Source organism: Camellia sinensis, chromosome 6, assembly GCF_055761805.1.
Source record: "Camellia sinensis isolate YWXY chromosome 6, ASM5576180v1, whole genome shotgun sequence".
Lineage (NCBI taxonomy): Eukaryota > Viridiplantae > Streptophyta > Magnoliopsida > Ericales > Theaceae > Camellia > Camellia sinensis.
The window spans coordinates 33,458,469-33,481,432 of NC_138966.1; the positions used below are offsets into that span (position 1 = coordinate 33,458,469).

At 39.7% G+C, this 22,964-nt stretch overlaps 1 pseudogene across 1 annotated transcript in view; it reads left to right on the forward strand.

The window, feature by feature from the left end:
* LOC145793256 (uncharacterized) overlaps positions 1-20,461 on the forward strand; it is a 50,322-nt pseudogene extending 29,861 nt beyond the window's left edge. The window contains exon 5 of the transcript XR_014333842.1: positions 20,019-20,461. The product of XR_014333842.1 is annotated as an uncharacterized LOC145793256 (transcript). The remainder of the gene's footprint in view (positions 1-20,018) is intronic.
* The last annotated feature ends 2,503 nt before the right edge of the window (positions 20,462-22,964 follow it).

A 22,964-nucleotide genomic window follows, 5' to 3' on the forward strand; every position in this document is an offset into this window, starting at 1 on the left:
AGCACCTACACCAGCAGATTTACAGCCAGGTAGAGTGAGGGTGAGGTGGCTGGCCGAGCACTTTGCTCATCTTCCAGATCATGCTCCAGATGAGTTGGTACAGTAGCATACCCGAGCATGTATTCTGTGGCTTATTGGGGGGGTACTTCTCCCTGATAAGTCACAGAACCTGGTCAAGCTGATGTACTTGCCATTGCTGAGAGACATTGAGGAGATTGGGCAATACAGCTGGGGTAGCGCGGCTCTGGCATGGTTGTATAGGATGCTATGTCGAGCAGCTCAGGTGGGTACGAGGGAGATTGGAGGACCACTTGTGTTGCTACAGGTTAGTAACAATTTTATTACATGTCAATTCATATTTATAGCCATATATCAGTATTGTAATTGTATTCAAACTATTTCAGATTTGGGCATGGGAGAGATTGATTCGCATTGCCCCGTCTAGGCGGCAACCGGTTGGTCCTGGTGAGCTTCCTATGGGTAAGGGGGACATGCAGTTGCCCATCGGACCATGAGCTAGCCGGTGGAGGGTTGGCATGGGCCATGAGGTCGTCTCGACCCACGTAGTGGTAGTTTATAGAGACCAGTTGGACCGCATGATCGAGGGCGAGGTATGAACTTTTTTGATTGCGTTTTAGTTGTCTTCTTCATTGTATATGTTTTGAGTTTACGAGCAAAATTTAAATTATTTGTCGTCATTGTAGTTTATCTGGCAGCCTTACGCTGGGGTCCTCGATACGCTCCCCGACTACTGCCGACTGGGTCAGGAGATATGGATGGCGAGAGTGCCACTTATTTGTTTTGACGTGGTTGAGTGGCATCTCCCCTATCGTGTCCTCCGACAGTTTGGTCGGGTGCAGTCCGTGTCGGATCGGTTCGACACTGAGTGGCAATTGCACGTCATTGATAGGCGTGGCCGAGCTGGCATTGACTGGTGTCTATTTTTTATGCGATATATATAGTTGTGGGATGCCCACCGGGACAGTATTGTACAGGCTGACTACAGCGATGACGTGATCCCCTCTTCCGACCCTTACATGTTGTGGTATCGGCGACATATATACCTACTAGTCGGGAATCCGAGCCACGTGTCTGAGTCTGGATATCAGGGAGTTGGCCCTTATCTTGAGGCATTGGTGAGTATCATATTATGTGTCAGATAATTATTAAAATCATACTTGATTTACATTCAGTGAACTGTAGCCTAATAATACGTCTAAATGTTTGTTCAGGTGGCTGGAGCTGGGAGGTCGTTTCACTTGGCTGAGGACGCTTATTTGAGACGTGATGCACAACATGCCTTGGAGGCCGTTGCAGAGATCCGGGAGTTATTGTACTAGGCATTCCAGGTTGCCCATCGGGGAGATCGTTTGCATTTCGGCCACTACGGTGTACACACTTCAGCAGGTGCTCCAGACACATCAACGCCGTCCACGTCAGCGCCTTCCACTTCAGCGCCTGCCACATCAGTTCCTTCCACACTGCCTTCGATCCCACCACATACTACCCCATACATATCTACAGATTCCCTCGACGTACTTCTTACGCAGCATACTAGCATACCTTATGTGCCTGACCCTGATTGGACACCGCCCCGATACATGCATGATGTTGTTACCCCACCCACCCAGTTACCACCACCAGACAGTTCGATCGCGACCATGAGTACACATGATGCAGTTCTCACTGACATCTCCCACGTTGACGCTGAGGGCCACATTGAGCCCCCCCCCAGAGCGCGTGGGAGAGGCCGAGGTTTTGGGCGTGGCGGACTTCGCGGCAGAGGTCGGGGTGCGGGCAGAGGCAGAGGTCGAGCTCTAGCTGCAGATCCTGATACAGTTGCACCAGATGATGGAGTTTCACAGCTCACAGTAGTATCTGATCTTCCGCCATAGCCAGGATCAAGGGCAGCACATGCAGTACAGGGGGAGTCACAGTCACAGGCTCCACAACAGCCAGATATTCAGAGAGTCTACCGCAGGAGACCGAGGAGAGAGGTCCACGGTCGGGGTTGTGGGACTGGGGGCAGGTTAGGGCATTAGCGGGTGTGCTGTGGAGTGTATAGTTTATTTTATTTATAGTTTTTGTTATAGTTTTTGTATATCAAACTTGTACAGATGATGTAAATGTGTCATACTTATTTCTTCGAAAAATATAATTTCACAATTTTTTATTCTTACTTGTTTTGATGATTTCCATACAAATGAAAACGAAAACAGGAAAAAAATGATAAGAATTGATAGGATTTTATGATTAAATGAGATTGGAGGACCACTTGTGTTGCTACAGGTTTGTAAAAATTTTATACAACAAAAATCTGGGAAAAAAATGTGAACATTGCATAATGGATAGTTGTGGGGAGCAATATGAACAAAAAGGAAACAAAATAAATATCTAAACAAACACAAGTATTTCAACTATCAATCGATATGAACTCATACCTTGTTCATTAAGTATCATTATTATATTCCACATCAATAATGCATGAAATCATGAAAGTCTAGTTCAAGTAGCGTTCTTCAAAATAACAATAACGGAGAGAAAGTAAAGGTAGAATTACAATAAATATTCGAAAACAATTGAAATATCTCCCTTCATTGATAAGATAAGTCGTGGATAAGCATTAAAAATTGCATGCATTACAGAAATGGTTTGGGCGTTCATCCAAACAATTTCATTCATTATCATCATCATCTGACATCTCAATATCAGATTCATACATAACATCCATGCTCCAGGCGTAGTACTGGTGTGCATCATCCATTAACCCATCTTCGGCACGCTCATTTGCGGTCTTCATTAGTTCGGACCTTTGCAAACGTTGGGTCATGCGATTAACCTCGTCGCAGATACGATGCAATGCCCTTTGCAACAACTGTGGAGTGTCAGTTGGCATACGCATGGCTAACCGGCAAGGAAATTTAAGATCAACTTCATGACATAGCTCAACGAGAACGTTTGCTCGAGTTTTTCGAAATTCCCACTCAGCTCTCATGGTATTAACGGTGGCACGTGAGTAACGTAGATTTGGATTCATTGGGTATTCAAATTCATCTCCATCTGCAACCCAATAGCGACCCATTGCTGAATATAGATCAACCACCGTATATCTCATGATGATATCGCTCGAAATAGCTGTAAAACTTTTGTTATGGTATGATGCGATATTTATACCATATATACACATGGTAGCTGTATGTATGAAATTATTGTAATCAACTATGCATCAGAGTTGTCACGTCAACTTTTATGACCTGAACAACTATGCATCAACTTGATAGGAGTTGTCACTTCGACTTTTATGAATTGCACAATTGATTGTTATTCCAAAACAAAAAGTAAAAACATAAAAAAAAATAATAAAATAAAAACCAAGCTGATCAACCGACTAAACGTCTTATGTAGTCAAATTTCTCTGCCTGAATTTTTTTTTAAAAATAAATGTGAAATTACAATTCCAAAATCTTGATGCTCGGCGCAGTGATACGTCCAACATTTGTCAGTGATGCTCACCAATTACTTGAACCGGTGTAATAATTTGGATGCTTTGTTTTTGAAGTTCAGATGGTATGTGACTTTGTGCAGCAATGCAGTGATGCATGTGACTTTGTGCAGCGATGCATGTGACTTTGTGCAGTGATGCAGTGATGCATGTCGCTTTATGCAGTGATGCAGTAATGCATGTGACTTTCTGACTTTGCCATGCTTATATAGTTTGTCACTTTTTTCCTCAAATTACGTCATGCATGTGACTTTCTGCAGCGGAAGTAAATGCGTTATTTTTTTTATCACATTGCAGAATATACAAAAAGAAACAATAAATGCAAACAGGAGAAAATAGGATGATTGTGAAGTTCAATAAGTGAAAATAAAATAAAATATAGGTTGTTTATGAAGAATATTAGTTTAAAACAAAGAAAATTTAAGGATTTAATTTCATTTATAATTTTTTGAAAATACCAATTTGTACTGAAATCGTCAATTCCAAGTCAGTACTTACTGTATTAAAAAAGTAAGCATGGAAAAATAGTTTCATGAGGCGATGTGACAACTCACTGCATATTGTTTTATTTGACAACTCACTGCTCCAATATGAAGGGATTGCAGTGTCATTCTCTGTCCTACAATGATGACTTTATCTGACAACCACGTCCGTGACTACATCACAGGTACACAAAGTCACGGGTACTCAGGATTGTATGAAATAAAAAGCTAAAAAATAATATCACGAGTATCACTTCTTCCATAGTGCCCCAGCATGCATTATCGTCACTAGATCATCTCTAGTTAACCCTCAGTATGATGTCTATAAATAGCGACAACCCCAGTATGATGTCTATAAATAGCGACAACCCCAGTATGATGTTTGTTCAAGTCATAACAATAGTAATATATCTACAATTACTATTATTATTTGTTTGTTTATTTTAGGAACAATGTCTTTAAGAGGTGCAGGAAGTTCACGCCAACAAAGAAATCCGAAAGTCTGGCTGCTACCTCCATTTAGTTATGACTACAAGAGCGAAAAGTACTCGAGTTCGAAGGATTATTATGCTGGTATCCGAGCAAAATGGGCGTTCAGGGTAACGGAGCAAGAAGGATTGTTTAATGATCTACGTAACTTTGGGGCACCGGTACCTCATCGTTGTTCATTAACCATGGCTAGACGAAATGTCAGTGACTATGAAAAAGCAGTTAGTAGAATTAAGAAGGAGAACAACAGAATGTTGATACGAAGATGTCGACATTTCATGCTTCAGCTAGCCACCGAAATAGCAGAAGCAAGCAACAGAGATTTGGAAGTGATTGAGCGAAATAATGTCTTAAACAATGAAAAATATCTCTCTGACTACTACATGTCAGATGAGGAATGAGAAATCAAACACCTTTATCTTTCATATATATTTGTTTGTTGTCTGGCGTGTAAGACAATGTTGTTGTTCATCTAACGTACGGATGTGTTTGAAGTATTTGTTTACTGAACCTGAAGTTTATGAAATAGCTACATTTATAACAGCACATTTATTAGTTCATGACTTTCTTTATTGAATTGCAATGAGTTAATGAATGTTCTGGATTAACAAATGGATTAATGTATGTTGAATTATGTGAATACTTAAAACACATAAAACAAAATAGGTAGCTCGGTGAAAAGCTTCCCTTAACTGGGCTCGTGAAATAGAGATCATGTACGTAAAAAATTTCAATCTCCATGGGGAAAGAAGAAAGAGTCGCCTTCCAATTCCTGGAAGTCCAGTCAAAATGATGACTCTAGTAAGCAATTTAAAACGCAATTGGTTTACCTGAACACCAATTTGATATATGTGTGATTCTCAAATCAGAAAGTCACATGGCAACAGTGAATTCACTGATTTACCCTACAGTGAGCATGCCCTTATTTTGTGGGTATATGCAGATGGATTGTCAGGTCATATGACTTGGTGCACACACTTTGGTTTTCTCAATTTTTTGCTCGACTTTTTTATTACACTGACAACTCATTTCTTATTAATATATGTGCGATTCTCAATTCTGGATTAATGAATGGATTAATGTATGTTGAATTATGTGAATACTTAAAACACCTAAAACAGAATAGGTAGCTCGGTGAAAAGCTTCCCTTAACTAGGGCGGCTGAAATAGGGATCAATTTAGAAAGAATTTCAATCTCCATCAGGAAAGAAGAAAGAGTCACCTTCCAATTCCTGAAAGTCCAGTAAAAATGATGACTCTGGTAATGAATGAGGGGTTGACAGAAAACTAAACTCGGTGAAACGAACTACCGCCTTCAATAACACATAAAACAGAACAGGTAGGTTGGTGAAAAGCTTCCCGTAATTGGGCCTCGTCAAATAGGAATCCTCTACATAAAGAATTTCAATCTCCATCAGGAAAGAAGAAAGAGTCGCCTTCCAATTCTTGTAAGTCCAGTACAAATGATGACTCTGGTAAGGAATGGGGGGTTAACAGAAAACTGAACTTCGGGTCCTGGACAAACAAGCTCAAACCCAAGTGGTTGGTCCAGTTGGGGGACTAAGTTTAAAACCCAATTGGAATTGTGTAGAAACTAGAAATTGACGATTCTCTTAGTATAGAAACTAGAATTGGAACCCGTTCTAATGACGCTGATAGAAATAGTAGGTCATAACAACGAATGATGCATAGCTAACTGAAACACAACATTGCCTACATAAGCTTCATTTTTTCAAACATTGAGTAGTCAAATCGTGGAGAGAGTTGTCAGTATATGCAGATGGATTGTGAAGTCATGTGACCTGGTGCACAGGCTTTGGTTTTCTCGATATGTTGCTCGATTATTTGATACACAATGACAACTCATCTCTTATAGATATATGTGGGATTCTCAATTCAGAAAGTCACATGGCAATAGTGAATTCACTACTTTACCTTACAGTGAGCATGCCCTTATTTTGTGGGTATATGCAGATGGATTGTGAAGTCATGTGACTTGGTGCACAGACTTTGGTTTTCTCATTTTTTTGCTCGACTTTTTTATTACAATGGCAACTCATTTCTTATTAATTTATGTGCGATTCTCAATTCAGAAAGTCACATGGCAACAGTGAATTCACTGATTTACCTTACAGTCAGCATGTCCTTATTTTTTGGGTATATGCAGATGGATTGTCAAGTCATGTGACTTGGTGCACAAACTTTGGTTTTCTCAATTTTTTGCTCGACTTTTTTATTACAATGACAACTCATTTCTTATTAATATATGTGCGATTCCCAATTCATAAAGTCACATGGCAACAGTGAATTCACTGATTTACCTTACAGTGAGCATGCCCTTATTTTGTGGGTATATGCAGATGGATTGTCAAGTCATGTGACTTGGTGCACAGACTTTGGTTTTCTCAATTTTTTGCTCGACTTTTTTTATTACAATGACAAATCATTTCTTATTAATATATGTGCGATTCTCAATTCAAAAAGTCACATGGTAACAGTGAATTCACTAATTTACCTTACAGTGAGCATGCCTTTATTTTGTCGGTATATGCAGATGGATTGTCAAGTCATGTGACTTGGTGCACAATATTTCCTTTTTTCTGGTTTTTCATTCTACTGACAACTCATACCTTGTTCGTTTATGTGGGATTGTCATGCAGGGCCATATTTCTAAAGCTGTTCATAACCAACTATATAAACGACTAAAGGTGAAGACACAACCTTACAACTCATTTCGCCTTACGAAATTATCATTCATTTGTTTAAAAAAATTAGCATGGCTACATGGTTCATGAGAGGGAGTGGGAATCGCAGAGGTGGTAGGAACTTGCAAAGGGGTGACAGTTCACGACGAGGAGGGGGAAGGGGAAGTGGCGATGCTGAAGATGAAACACCATTTGCTTCGTTAGATGCCTCTTGTGCTTATCATGATAGGTTTGGGAAGCGACATTTTGTCATGCCCAAGTACTATCGAGATCCATGTGGTTTGGTGGAGGACCCATCAGATAATCAAACAGGATATGGTTTAGCAAACGCTAGACATCTGAAGTGGCCCGCACTATTTATCAAGCGAGTCCAAATGGAAAGATTATGTCAGGAAAATCGATTGAAGGTGCCAAAAGCACGTTCTGTTGAGATCCAAAAGGAAGATCCTGATAATGTTGATCGACTATGTGAAAGACTACAACGTGAGATTTCTCAAATGAACCGTAGGTTAGCCCGCGATATGCAGCTATACATAGTTAAGAAGGATGCCCAGAAGAACAAAACAGAACCAAATGATGCAGCTATCAAGGGTATCATGGAGGATCCTCAGCTTGTCTCTGATGCTGAGCTTTCGAATTGTTCAGACTCTGAGCCACCTACCGATTTAAGCGCGAATTAGATGTTAATGTCTACACTTCGGCAATATTAGGTCATGCATTAATATGTAATGTCTGTGTTAGAGTAAGTGTTTCCGTAATGAGTTGGTCAGATTGTCTGGCTAATATATGTCTGTCAAACTGTTATGTTTATCTATGTATTGTGTGTTCAGTTCATGGTGTCCACAATGTATTGTTGTTCAAGACTTATGTTTGTACTACTTATGTATTTTTGTGGGAGACTTATGTGTTTTTTCCTCAAGGTTTTATGAATTACATTATTAGATTCTAACCCAAAACAAAGACAATAGAAAAAAAAATATATTATTTACATGAAAACGACTTTAGTAAAGCCAAAACAAAATTTTGAATAACACATTCTAACCCAAAACAAAGAGAAGAGAAAAAAATAAAAAATAAAAAAATTTACATGAAAATGGCTTTAGTAAAGTGAAATTTTTTTTTTGAATTACATTATCACCTTCTAACCCAAAATAAAGACAAAAGAAAAAATATGTATATTTAAATGAAAACAGATTTATTAAAGCCCAAACAAATTACTGAATAACACCTTCTAACGCAAAACAAAGAAATAATAATTAAAAAAAAATTGACTTCAAAACGGCTTTACTAAAGCTCAAAAAATTTATCAATTACATTATTACCTTCTAACCCAAAACAAACACAAGGAAAAACAAAAGAAATTTACTTTAGTCAAACAAAATAAAAAAATGCTGAATTACACATTCTAACCCAAAATAAAGACAAAAGGAAAGAAAAAAAAATTAATATGAGAACGGTTTTAGTAAAAGAATTTTAACCAAAAAAATTATTCTGAAATATATTATCATCAAGACAATGACAACATAAACAAAAGAACGAAAATTTTTTCTTTAAAGTTCAGTAAAATTGAAATTAAAAAAAAAAATTACGCTAAAAGCACGGTTCATAAAAAAATTTGGCAAAAAATCGTGGTTCTAAAGAGTGAGATGAAATTTTTTTTTCATAAAACGTGTGTTTTGATGAACTCATGGTTAAAGACCAAAGGAAAGAAAAAAAAAATTAATATGAGAACGGTTTTAGTAAAAGAATTTTAACCAAAAAAATTATTCTGAAATATATTATCACGAAAACAATGACAACATAAACAAAAGAACGAAAATTTTTTCTTTAAAGCTCAGTAAAATTGAAATTAAAAAAAAAAATTACGCTAAAAGCACGGTTCATAAAAAAATTTGGCAAAAAACCGTGGTTCTAAAGAGTGAGATGAAATTTTTTTTCATAAAACGTGGGTTTTGATGAACTTGTGGTTAAAGACAAAAGGAAAGAAAAAAAAATTAATATGAGAACGGTTTTAGTAAAAGAATTTTAACCAAAAAAATTATTCTGAAATATATTATCACCAAGACAATGACAACATAAACAAAAGAACGAAAATTTTTTCTTTAAAGTTCAGTAAAATTGAAATTTAAAAAAAAAAATTACGCTAAAAGCACGGTTCATAAAAAAATTTGGCAAAAAACCGTGGTTCTAAAGAGTGAGATGAAATTTTTTTTTCATAAAACGTGTGTTTTGATGAACTCGTGGTTACAAAGAGCGAGTTCACTAGAAATTTTTTTTTGCTAAACTCGTGCTTACAAACAGCGAGTTGTGATAAAATCGTGTTTTCAAAGAGCGATTTCAGCAGAAATTTTTTTTTTGCTAAACTCGTGCTTACGAAAAGAGATTTTGGATAAACTCGTTCTTGTAAATAGCGAGTTCAAAGGAAAGAAATTGAATTAAACTCGCGTTTTTGAACAGTGAGTTCTTAATTAAACTCGCTTTTTATAACAACGAGTTTAAACTTTTACTGATTTCAGGCGACGGGGGTGGAAAAGTCTTGAACTCGCGATTGTGAACCGCGAGTTAGCTCATTTTGGGAATTCTTTCAAAACTAGGCTTAGTTTGGGAATTCCCTTCTTATTTTGGCTTATTTAGGGAAATGCCCCCGCAGATGATCAAGATGAACATAGTGCCACCCAGTATTGTGCTCACACATTTTGCATAGATCCAAATGGCATAATTAGGCGGTCAATGGTTTGTAAATTAACATGTTCAAGACCAGCATAAGATCCACTAAAAACATATATAAAAATAGTGCTAAAATATAGCGATCCCGGGTTTACCCTTGTTGTATAGTGATCCGGACATGTGTCCGTGGATGTTGGTAGTTGTTTATTATCTTGTTTACATCCTTTCTTACTTCGTATTTGAGTTATAGGATGTGTTGGGCGGATTTGTTTCAGGTTGGTTGAGTTTAGAAACCAAAACTAGTTGCCTAGATTTTTGGCCTGTACGCTCGAGCGTAGGTGTTGGCGCTCGAGCGTAGATTACACCCATTCAGTATTTTTCCTGTGCAGCATTGTACGCTCGAGCGTGGTATTGGCCGCTCGAGCGGGGTTGTCTGAATGCCGCTCGAGCGTAGGGATTGGGAGCTCGAGCGGAGGTCTGGTTCTGCAAAAGTGCTGGGCGAGTGCATTCTGCGCTCGAGCGGGAAGTTGGCCGCTCGAGCGGAAGTCTGTGAGTGGCCGCTCGAGCGGGGTGTTTTACGCTCGAGCGGAGACCTGGGTTAAAGTCCCGAAATTGTGACTTTTCAAATCACTTTTTCACTTTCTCTTCTCTCTCTTACTTTTCTAAAATCACCATTGTTGAGCCTCTCACTCTAGACTCTACCTTCTCTCTAGGTTTTGATATAGTAGGAGTGATTTACTCACCTTTGGCCTTTACAAAAAAGTTGTTGATCGTCGAGGGCTTCATTTTAATCTGAAAATCTCGGGTTTTGGAGCACGTTGGGTTTTGTCGTCTTCTCCTTTGGGACTCCGAATTTGAGGTAGGGATAACCTACTCCTATCTATGGGTTTTGTCTTTAAATTTTGGTATTTTGAGATGTTGGGCTTGGTTTGGTAATTTTGTGAGAGTTTGGGGCTTTTGTGTAATTTTACAAAAGTTGGGGTTTTATTCATAATAAACCTAGATGCATGTTTGGCATAGAAAAATGGAATGATTGTTGAATCATTGATGAAAATGGGACCTAAGGGTTGAAATGGTAATTATGGAAAATGGCCTAATTACATTGTTTAATTGATTGGGATAATTAATTGGTGAGAAATGAGGAAATGAAATATTGATTGAATATCCATTTGTGCATTTATTTTCTGTTTTAGAAATAATTGCTTTGGGCTATCGGTGGAGGATAGTCGAGATTGTTGTAGACAATGCATGATGATTAGGTAAACGGAAACTAATCAATGGAATGTGTCATGGAACTTGACGGTTGATAGAATACATTAATTGTGTGTATTGTGTGATAGTATATAGAACCAATGTGTTTATATACGTTATGTGTAGAGGAGGAGATAGGGGATGTACTCCGCGGTTTAGGGGAACATAGGGGATGTACCTCTAAACCAGATAGGTATTGGGAGGAGATAGGGGATGAACTCCGTAGACAGAGCTCATATGCTTGTCTAGAGAAGTGAAGATAGAGCTCATATGCTTATCTTTGTGAAGTGTGGATACAGCTTGTATGCTTATCTGTGGATATTGTTGATATACATATCTGTTGTAGAGTGTGGATACAGCTTGTATGCTTATCTGTGGATATTGTTGATATACATATCTGTTGAGAATGTGGATATAGCCTTTATGCTTATCTGAATGTGAGATATAGTTTTTATACATATCTGTGGAAATGATGATAGAGCTAGCATGCTTATCTGTTGAAAAAGGGAAAATGAAAAGTAATTGGGACTTGTAAGTCGTTGACATAAATATGTAATTTATGTGATTGTATCAGAGTTGACCAACTATCAATTGCTAATGTTTTAGTCATTGTCCATGGTTGGTTTAGTGTATTTCTACTGGGCTGTGGCTCACCCTATATGGGAATATCATTTTCAGGTACAGGAAGCATGCCACCTCCAAGGACATAGCTTGGGAGGCTAGAGGCGGACATAGTGTAGTTGTTTTACTTTTGATGTATTACATGTAACTTCAAGCCAAGGGCTTAATGTGTAAACGAGTTAGTACTCTTTTGTTGAAACCAAGTGTTAACTTGGAAAGCTGTAAGCCCGTAGGGCATTTTGTTTTGATGTTAACATGTAATACTTATGTAATGAAACTCAATGAAATAAAGGAATGTGGTTAGTTTAATGTTATTATTTTGAGGGCGTTACAACTTGGTATCAGAGCGTACCGGGTTCGAATACTTTGGGTACGTGGGAAGTGATTAGGATCACAATGGGTTTGTCTCGCTTGATAGAGACTTAGATGTAGTATCATATGCTATGTGCTTAATTGATAACATGCTTATGTGACTATGTGGGTATGAGATTTAATTTCTAGGATATTGATTGGATCCTTGAGTTTCTGGGAGTCTTGTTGGAAAAGCACTTGATCAATGCTATTTCTAACCGGAACTCTAGTAACGCCTCGGGACTATTATTATCCAGAAATGAAATTCGTAAGTGCTTATGTGTTTATGTGCTTATGTGGAGTGAATTACACTTGTCCATGCATTAGGACGTGAGTGTTTAGTTTCGGCACATTTATGAATGTGCTAACGTTCTGTGTTGCCTTTATTAGGATGTCAGGACGAGGAAGAGGTGCTAGGCGTGGTAGACCTGCGAGGCAGGAAGTACCGTTACAGGGTGAGATTCCGGCAGTGCAGGAGGGAGTTGGGCAGGCCAATGTGGTCGAGCCAGTAGGTCAGCAGGCTATGGGTGCCTTGGCCAGAGAGATAGCAGGAGCTTTGGGTATTCTTAGAGCTGGGAATCAGGCAGCTGAGACAGGGCCTTCCTTCTTGAAAAGGGAGTTCTTCCGGTGTAATCCGGACGAGTTTATCGGGGATCCTAAAGAGCCGCTTAAGGAAGATGAATGGCTCGAACAGACAACGAAGACGTTTGAGATGCTTGGCATCGAGGACGAAGCACTGAAAGTGACCTTGGCATCCTTCCAACTGAAGGGAGATGCGGGTCAATGGTGGAAGTACGAGAAAGCTCGTGTTGGTGGTACTTGGGAGGCGTTTGTGAATGCTTTTCAGGAGAGGTTTTTATCAGCAGCAGCTAGGGAAAAGCTGAGGGATCAGTTTAGCCGGCTTAATCAGCAGGGCTTGTCAGTGGCCGAGTTTGAGGCTACTTTTACCAGTCTATCTAGGTTTGCACCTGAACTGGTGGCGTCTGAGGAACGCCGTTGCTATGAGTTTGAGCGGAAGTTGAGGCGGGGCCTCAAGTTGAGAATTGGTGGGTCTTATATTCGAGAGTATAGACACCTAGTGGACGCTGCAGCTCATATGGAGCTTATGATGCAGGAGGAGGATGAGGGTCAGAGAGGCTCCAAGAGGAGCCAGGATAGTCAGAGCGATGGCAGGAGACAGAAGGGTTATAACCCTCAGCAGTCTCAGGGTGCAGTCTCTAGATCGACCTTTCCAGTGCCGAGTGTAGGCTCGGGGAGAGGCAGTCAGGGGGAATTCACTTGTTACAAGTGTGGCCAGCTGGGTCACAAGGTTTCTGTTTGCCCGCAGAAGGGTGGGGGTCAGAAAGCTGCTTCTTCTTCAGCTAGACCGCAGAGTCAGAGTTTGGGCAGGGGGCAGCTCTTGACTTGTTATCAGTGTGGACAACCTGGGCACATGAAGAGGTTTTGCCCACAGTTGAGTGCCACTTCGGGAGCGTCTGGTTCTAGGCAGACGCAGGGTTTTCAGCCAGCTCAGTCTGTGCAGGCCTCGAGGGCCAATCCGGGGGCTTCGTCATCCCAGTCTGTGCAGCAGTCTTTTGCTCCGAGAGGTGAGCAGGTAGACCAGGGGCCTACGGGGCGCGTGTATGCTGTTACCGCGCAGGATTTAGTACCGGCTCCATCAGTAGTGAGAGGTACTTTTCTGTTTTGCAACTCAGTTGCTAATGTGTTGATAGACACGGGTGCATCTCATTCTTTTGTATCTGCTGCATTTGCATCTGTTTTGGAATTGGAGTTAGCACAGTTAGCATCTCCTATTTGTGTGGTATCGCCTTTGGGTGGTGAGTTGATCCTGAAACAGGGTGTTAGAGGATGTGATATAGAGGTCGCCGACTATAGGCTTCCTTTTCCATTTGTTGTCATGCCCATGAAGGGTTTTGATGTTATTTTGGGTATGGACTGGTTATCGTCATACCGGGCTGTTATTGATTGCTACCGCCAGAGGGTTACATTGTGTACCTTGAGCGGGGAGTGGTTCCATTTCTTGGGAGACCGGGTTGGTAGTGTTTTGCCACCGGGGTATGATTCGCGAGGGCGAAGTGAGCTTAGCAGTCTACTTGCTAGCTTTGAGAGTGGTGAGAGTGGTGAGACCCAGCATGTATTACCGAGGGTGGTTTGTGAGTATTCGGATGTCTTTCCCGAAGATCTTGTTAGTTTGCCACCTCACCGAGAGATAGAGTTCTCTATTGATTTAGTGCCTGGTACGGCGCCAATTTCTATGGCACCTTACCGTTTTGCTCCAGCAGAGTTGGTTGAGTTGAAAGTTCAGCTCCAGGAATTGCTAGATAAGGGCTTTGTTCGCCCTAGTGTTTCACCGTGGGGAGCACCGGCCCTCTTTGTTAAAAAGAAAGATGGTGCCTTGAGATTGTGTATAGACTACCGGAAGTTGAATCGGGCTACGGTTAAGAATAAGTATCCTATGCCCCGTATAGATGATTTGTTTGACCAGTTGAAGGGTTCCCGTTGTTTCTCTAAGATAGACTTGAGATCGGGTTACCATCAGTTGAGGGTCAGGGAGGAAGATATTCCTAAGACGGCATTCCGTATGCGGTATGGCCATTATGAGTTTTTGGTGATGCCATTCGGACTTACCAATGCACCGGCAGTCTTTATGGACTTGATGAACCGGATTTTCCGGGAGTTCTTAGACCGATTTGTGGTTGTTTTCGTGGACGATATCCTTATCTATTCGTCTTCTGAGGAGGAGCACGAGGCACACTTGAGAGTGGTGCTTGAGTTACTTAGAGCCCATAGACTGTATGCCAAGTTTGGGAAGTGTGAGTTTTGGCTGAGGGAAGTCAAATTCTTAGGCCACGTGGTATCCGGGGAAGGGGTGTCTGTTGATACATCCAAGGTTGAGGCAGTGCAAGATTGGACACAGCCTAAGAGTGTGTTTGAGATCCGCAGTTTTCTGGGATTGGCTGGGTATTACCGTCGGTTTGTGAAAGATTTCTCCAGGTTAGCGTCACCGTTGACTAGACTGACTCGGAAGGGAGTCAAGTTTGTGTGGAGTGAGACTTGTGAAAAGTCGTTCCAAGAGTTGAAAATTAGATTGACCACCGCTCCGGTGTTGATTATTCCGGAGAGAGGGTTGGGTTATGCGGTTTATTGTGATGCTTCACGAGAGGGTTTGGGTTGTGTGTTGATGCAAGAGGGAAAAGTGGTAGCTTATGGCTCACGTCAGTTGAAAATACACGAGAAGAATTACCCCACACACGACTTAGAGTTAGCAGCTGTGATCTTTGCCTTGAAAGTCTGGAGGCACTACCTTTATGGTGAGAGGTTCGAGGTATTCTCGGATCATAAGAGTTTGAAGTATCTATTTACACAGAGAGACTTGAATTTGAGGCAGAGGAGATGGATGGAGTTCATCGAGGATTATGATTTTGAGTTGCATTATCATCCGGGAAAGGCCAATGTTGTGGCCGATGCCCTTAGTAGGAAAACCATTAGTGATGTAGCTTGTATAGCCATCCGGGAATGGGTGATGTTGGGAGCACTTGGCGAGTTTGATTTGCTACTGGGCGAATCTGTCGAGGCTGCGGCCTTGTTTTCTGTTGTTGCGCAGCCTACACTTGTGACTAGAGTGTTAGAGGCACAGAGAGGTGACCTTGAGGTAGAATCCCTCCGAGAGAAGATCTCCAGTGGGAAAGTTGAGAAGGGTTTGACGGTGTATCCCGACCTGAATATGAGATACCGAGACCGTTTGTTTGTACCGGAGTCTTGCCGAGAGGAAGTACTCCGAGAGTTTCACCATTCGCGCCTTGCGGTGCATACGGGAGGTACTAAGATGTATCAGGATTTGGGTCGCCAGTTTTGGTGGCGGGGTATGAAAAGAGATGTGGCTGTTTTCGTATCGAAGTGCCTTACTTGCCAGCAAGTGAAGGCCGAGCATCAGAGGCCAGCGGGTTTGTTGCAACCCTTGCCTATTGCCGAGTGGAAGTGGGAGCATGTCACTATGGACTTCGTTGTAGGTCTTCCGAGGACTCAGCGGGGTAGTGATGCTATTTGGGTGGTTGTAGACCGGTTGACTAAGTCGGCGCACTTTATTCCTATGCGCGTGAGAGATTCGGTAGATCATCTTGCCGATTTGTATATTCGGGATGTAGTGAGATTGCACGGGGTCCCAGTGACGATCGTCTCAGATAGAGATCCTCGTTTTACTGCTAGGTTGTGGCAGAGTTTGCAGAGTGCACTGGGCACTAAGTTGACCTTTAGTACGGCTTATCATCCTCAGACTGATGGACAGTCCGAGCGTACTATTCAGATCCTCGAGGATATGCTTCGGGGTTGTGTCCTGGACTTCAGTGGGACGTGGGAGAGGCACTTGCCATTGGTAGAGTTTGCCTACAACAACAGTTTTCAGTCTAGCATCGGTATGGCACCGTTTGAGGCCTTGTATGGCCGACCGTGTAGATCTCCAGTGTGTTGGGCCGAGGTGGGTGATGCACCTTTGTTGGGTCCGGAGTTGGTTAGGGAGACGACGGAGAAAGTTGAGCTTATCCGTAGGAGGCTTGTTACAGCCCAGAGTCGACAAAAGAGTTATGCCGACCGTAGGAGGAGGCCTTTGGCGTTTGAGGTAGGTGATCATGCCTTTCTGAAGATATCACCTAGACGAGGCCTGATGAGGTTTGGGAAGAGTGGGAAGTTATCCCCTCGGTTTATAGGTCCTTTTGAGATCCTTGAGAGGATAGGTGAGGTTGCTTATCGATTGGCCTTACCGCCGTAGTTGTCCGGGGTGCATGACGTGTTTCATGTGAGTATGCTTCGGAAGTATGAGCCAGATCCATCACATGTGTTGGATTGGACTAATTTAGAGGTAGATGAGGATGCCTCGTATGAGGAGAGACCGGTTCGGGTCTTGGATAGGCGGGATCAGGTCCTGCGTGGCAAGACCATTCCTTTGGTGAAAGTCTTGTGGAAACATCACGGAGTGGAGGAAGCCACTTGGGAACGTGAGTTGGAAGTCCGTGAGAAATACCCGGACTTGTTTGTTGATGTGTGATCTTGTATTTAAATTTTACATTATGTTGAACTTAAGAGCTTTTATATATGTCTTAAGTTGTAAAACATTGAGAATGTTTTGATTATTGGAAGCATGTCTTGGAACTTGCCTCATATGGTAGTTGGATGTAACACTATATATGTTGAATATATTGTTGACATTGGAAAGTTAGTGCATAATGTTGGTGCATGTTGAAAATATATATGTTGTTTACATATTGTGATATGTCTCTATTTAAAGAGATGGGATGACCGGTAATGGGTCGAATTGTTGAATGTTAAAATGTAACATTGTTTAAAATGGAGGAAAACTTGTTTTTGAAAACTTGTGCTTAATTTCGGGGACGAAATTCTTTAAGGGGGGGAGGTTATAGCGATCCCGGGTTTACCCTTGTTGTATAGTGATCCGGACATGTGTCCGTGGATGTTGGTAGTTGTTTATTATCTTGTTTACATCCTTTCTTACTTCGTATTTGAGTTATAGGATGTGTTGGGCGGATTTGTTTCAGGTTGGTTGAGTTTAGAAACCAAAACTAGTTGCCCAGATTTTTGGCCTGTACGCTCGAGCGTAGGTGTTGGCGCTCGAGCGTAGATTACACCCATTCAGTATTTTTCCTGTGCAGCGTTGTACGCTCGAGCGTGGTATTGGCCGCTCGAGCGGGGTTGTCTGAATGCCGCTCGAGCGTAGGGATTGGGAGCTCGAGCGGAGGTCTGGTTCTGCAAAAGTGCTGGGCGAGTGCATTCTGCGCTCGAGCGGGAAGTTGGCCGCTCGAGCGGAAGTCTGTGAGTGGCCGCTCGAGCGGGGTGTTTTACGCTCGAGCGGAGACCTGGGTTAAAGTCCCGAAATTGTGACTTTTCAAATCACTTTTTCACTTTCTCTTCTCTCTCTTACTTTTCTAAAATCACCATTGTTGAGCCTCTCACTCTAGACTCTACCTTCTCTCTAGGTTTTGATCTAGTAGGAGTGATTTACTCACCTTTGGCCTTTACAAAAAAGTTGTTGATCGTCGAGGGCTTCATTTTAATCTGAAAATCTCGGGTTTTGGAGCACGTTGGGTTTTGTCGTCTTCTCCTTTGGGACTCCGAATTTGAGGTAGGGATAACCTACTCCTATCTATGGGTTTTGTCTTTAAATTTTGGTATTTTGAGATGTTGGGCTTGGTTTGGTAATTTTGTGAGAGTTTGGGGCTTTTGTGTAATTTTACAAAAGTTGGGGTTTTATTCATAATAAACCTAGATGCATGTTTGGCATAGAAAAATGGAATGATTGTTGAATCATTGATGAAAATGGGACCTAAGGGTTGAAATGGTAATTATGGAAAATGGCCTAATTACATTGTTTAATTGATTGGGATAATTAATTGGTGAGAAATGAGGAAATGAAATGTTGATTGAATATCCATTTGTGCATTTATTTTCTGTTTTAGAAATAATTGCTTTGGGCTATCGGTGGAGGATAGTCGAGATTGTTGTAGACAATGCATGATGATTAGGTAAACGGAAACTAATCAATGGAATGTGTCATGGAACTTGACGGTTGATAGAATACATTAATTGTGTGTATTGTGTGATAGTATATAGAACCAATGTGTTTATATACGTTATGTGTAGAGGAGGAGATAGGGGATGTACTCCGCGGTTTAGGGGAAGATAGGGGATGTACCTCTAAACCGGATAGGTATTGGGAGGAGATAGGGGATGAACTCCGTAGACAGGGCTCATATGCTTGTCTAGAGAAGTGAAGATAGAGCTCATATGCTTATCTTTGTGAAGTGTGGATACAGCTTGTATGCTTATCTGTGGATATTGTTGATATACATATCTGTTGTAGAGTGTGGATACAGCTTGTATGCTTATCTGTGGATATTGTTGATATACATATCTGTTGAGAATGTGGATATAGCCTTTATGCTTATCTGAATGTGAGATATAGTTTTTATACATATCTGTGGAAATGATGATAGAGCTAGCATGCTTATCTGTTGAAAAAGGGAAAATGAAAAGTAATTGGGACTTGTAAGTCGTTGACATAAATATGTAATTTATGTGATTGTATCAGAGTTGACCAACTATCAATTGCTAATGTTTTAGTCATTGTCCATGGTTGGTTTAGTGTATTTCTACTGGGCTGTGGCTCACCCTATATGGGAATATCATTTTCAGGTACAGGAAGCATGCCACCTCCAAGGACATAGCTTGGGAGGCTAGAGGCGGACATAGTGTAGTTGTTTTACTTTTGATGTATTACATGTAACTTCAAGCCAAGGGCTTAATGTGTAAACGAGTTAGTACTCTTTTGTTGAAACCAAGTGTTAACTTGGAAAGCTGTAAGCCCGTAGGGCATTTTGTTTTGATGTTAACATGTAATACTTATGTAATGAAACTCAATGAAATAAAGGAATGTGGTTAGTTTAATGTTATTATTTTGAGGGCGTTACATAAAATGTTATATATAGCATAAACTATTTGCACATCTTTCAATTTCCACTTCCCACAAAATTAAGAAATGAGATCAATATGTTGTCCCCTGTCTGCAAGGTGCAGGTGTGGTGGGATGAAATTCTGGACATTTTGCACATTTTGATATTAAACATCTCTTGTTGGTATTGGCTCCTTTGCACCCAGCAACCAAATGACTTTATTAGTTCACTATTGTTTTTTGTTTTTCATATTAAAATACTTGGCTATCATGTCAAAATCACTATCAATGAGTTTGCCATATGATTTTCCAGATTATTCCCTTCCATTCTGATTGTTGTGATTGTACACTGAAACAGTTTTAGCCTTTCAAAGGGGTAAAATACATGTGTTGGTCTGTGTGTGTGCACATGCACATTTGTTTCTTCAACTCAACATTTTCATTTTTCAAATGGCATAAATACTAATTTGGTAAATATTGTTTTATATCAGGGTACAGCAGCTGGTGGCACAATGGAAATCGTGGTTAATGGAACAACCGGATGGTTACATCAAGCCGGGAAAGAAGGGGTAACACGTGAAAATATTGTCAAAATGGCCACACATGTTGAGAGGAGACTTACCATGGGAAAGAAAGGGTACGAGAGGGTTAAAGAACGGTTTATGGAACACCACATGTCACAGAGAATCGCTTTGGTCCTAAAGGAGGTTCTGCGAAAGTCAAACAGTTGCACTTAATCTTAGAGTTTCCAAAGCTCATATTTCATGATCTTGAAATTTTTTCTGTTTAAGGAGGATTGTCCTTGCAAGAACATCCTCAGCTGGATAGCCAATCTCACTTCTTTGTATCATATGTAACAGGCAACTCTTGTTTACTGAAAAAATGAGTCATTTTCAATGATCTTATGATTTTCAGGTTTTCAATTTCTGGCAAACTGATCATCTTTTTTCATTGGGAATTTACCTTGCTTTTGGTCTACTTCCTTATTTAGACGTTGTAATAGATTTTTAGGGTAAATTATGCTAACCCCCTTTTAGATTTGGAGAAACTATATCTGAGCCCTATAAGTTTGATATAATTACACTAACTCTCTTGGGGTTTTAATTTGCATAACCTTTAATGCATTTTCTTTAGTAATTTATTAGTTGTATGGATAAAATAACATTGTCATCTTTTTTTACTCTGAAATATTTATTTTATCCTTATTTATAATTGTGTCTACATAACATCTACATAAGTTTTGTTCGCTTTAGCTTTACTAAAAAAGAGGTCGATATAATTATGTTAAATTTGGAAAGTAGCTAAATGTCTCTACCCTTTTACTTTGGATCCTCCGTTTTTTTATATTTTATTTTATTACAATTTTATCCTAACATCAAATTTCAATTTTGTCCTCATTCTATCCTTCCAAGTCTAACCCTAACCCTAATCTCACCACCACTTCCACTCCTGTCGGCGACTTCCGACAACCAACCCACCTTTGTTATTTTCCTTCTTTGGTGAGCCTCTTGCTGCCACCTGTTGTTTACTAAACTATCAATGGAGGCAAAGATTAGGGTTTTGGCAGTGGCGACAATGACGGAGAAGGAGCAACTAATTCACAAACTTTTTTTTCGTGATCATCATCTTCATCTTTCGAAACCTACTCTCTTTTCTCTCTTTTGTGCAGAAACTCTCTCTCTCTCTCTATCGATTTCTCTTTCTGCCTCACAAGTTGGTCAATTTCTCTTCGTTCAGTTACACACTGAACTTGTTGAATGAATATGTTTGGTACTCCACAATCGAACATATGCCTTTTGTTTGGCTACATAGCACCGAACATCAGGCTTTTGTTCAGAATTGGTTTTCCAAACGACGGCGAGAGTGGTTGCGAAAGCAAAAAGATGGGTTTTCCAAACTTGTTATCTATCTTTCATCTTCAGCAACATAAATGTGATTCTCTACAATGGAAGAATCACCCTTGGAACTTGGGCCCATTACACTTCCAATGTTGTTACATTCAAAAAACTAGTTTTTAGACTTAGCTTGTATCTAGGAGTAATTTCTATCAGTTTAGGAGTAGTTTCTTTTGTAATTCGTAATTTGTGACTTGGTCAACTTTGATAGTTTCATCTGGAAATTATCTTTTGTTTACTTTGTAACTGTCAATTGTTCCAAAGAAGTCCTCGTTCTTTTGAGGCATTTGAATCAATTACACAGTTGCCTGGTTAATTTTATTTAATTGTTGGGTTTGAATTGTTATTTAATTCTTGTCGATTGGGAATAAATATAATTTTTACTAACAACTTCCACATGTAATCGTTGATCCAATGGATGTGACCACGTAATTTTTATGTGTCTTGGTTTTTTATTTTTTATTGATTTGCTTTGGTATTGTTCGTATCTGTAGTTTATTCCACAACAAAAACAACCATGGAAATAATTGCTAATGTAGATGACACAATTAAATGAAGGGAAACTAGTTTGGTGTGCTGGAATTGTTATTGATTGCATCCTAAGAAGGTAATTTGTCTTCTTATATTGTTGCAATTTCTATGTGAAACCTGCCAAATACTGAACTATTGATTTACTAGTATGAGCATTATGGCCTTGGTTGGTTTTGGCTAAAATAGTTGTTTTTTGGTTTTTTGGTTTTTTGAAAAATAAAAAATAAATAAATAAAATGACCTTAAAATATTGTATTTTATTTTAAGTTACACATTCAAAAATAACATCATCTTTTATTAACCTTAAATTTGGACGGTTGGAACTAGCACTACGAGATATTTTCATCCACTTTTAGAGTTCAGTCTAACTTCTAATGAGAACCCCGCAAATTGATACTAGTTTGTACTTCTCATAAAAGAGTTTCATCTTTTAAATTCGATCATCAATTTCAAATTTTAAAAAACTTTGTTTTTTCTAATAACATTTTGTTGGGTAATTTTAAGGTTTGTTTTAATTATAAATTTATGAAAGAAATTTTTAAACTCTTTTTTCTTTTAGATAGGGAAATTTGTAAATTCTTGAAAAGGGAAAATGCAGAAAAAAAATTACTTTTTGTCATCTTAGGTAATAATTGATTTCTTTTGAGTTGAACTAGTTTTCTACTTAACCTGAATTACCGTCTTCTAACTTGGGCATCGCCTAGATTTTTTACTTTTCACATATCAAAACTTTTGAATGAGGCTATGTTTGGATGGATTTTATTTTTATTTTTATTTATTTGCACTAGTTTAAACCTAAAATACTAAAAAGAATACTAAAAAACTTCAGTATTTTAGGGTTATAAGCTTGACTAACCCAAAAACTTCACATATCAAAAGTTTTGGGTTATAAGCTTTTAAAGTACTAAAAAAAAAAAAAAAATTAAACGGATTTTGGTTTTTCAAATTTAAAAAAAAAAAAATTGCAACTTTTCTGAGCAAACAAATTTAATCTTGTGAATAATATCAAAA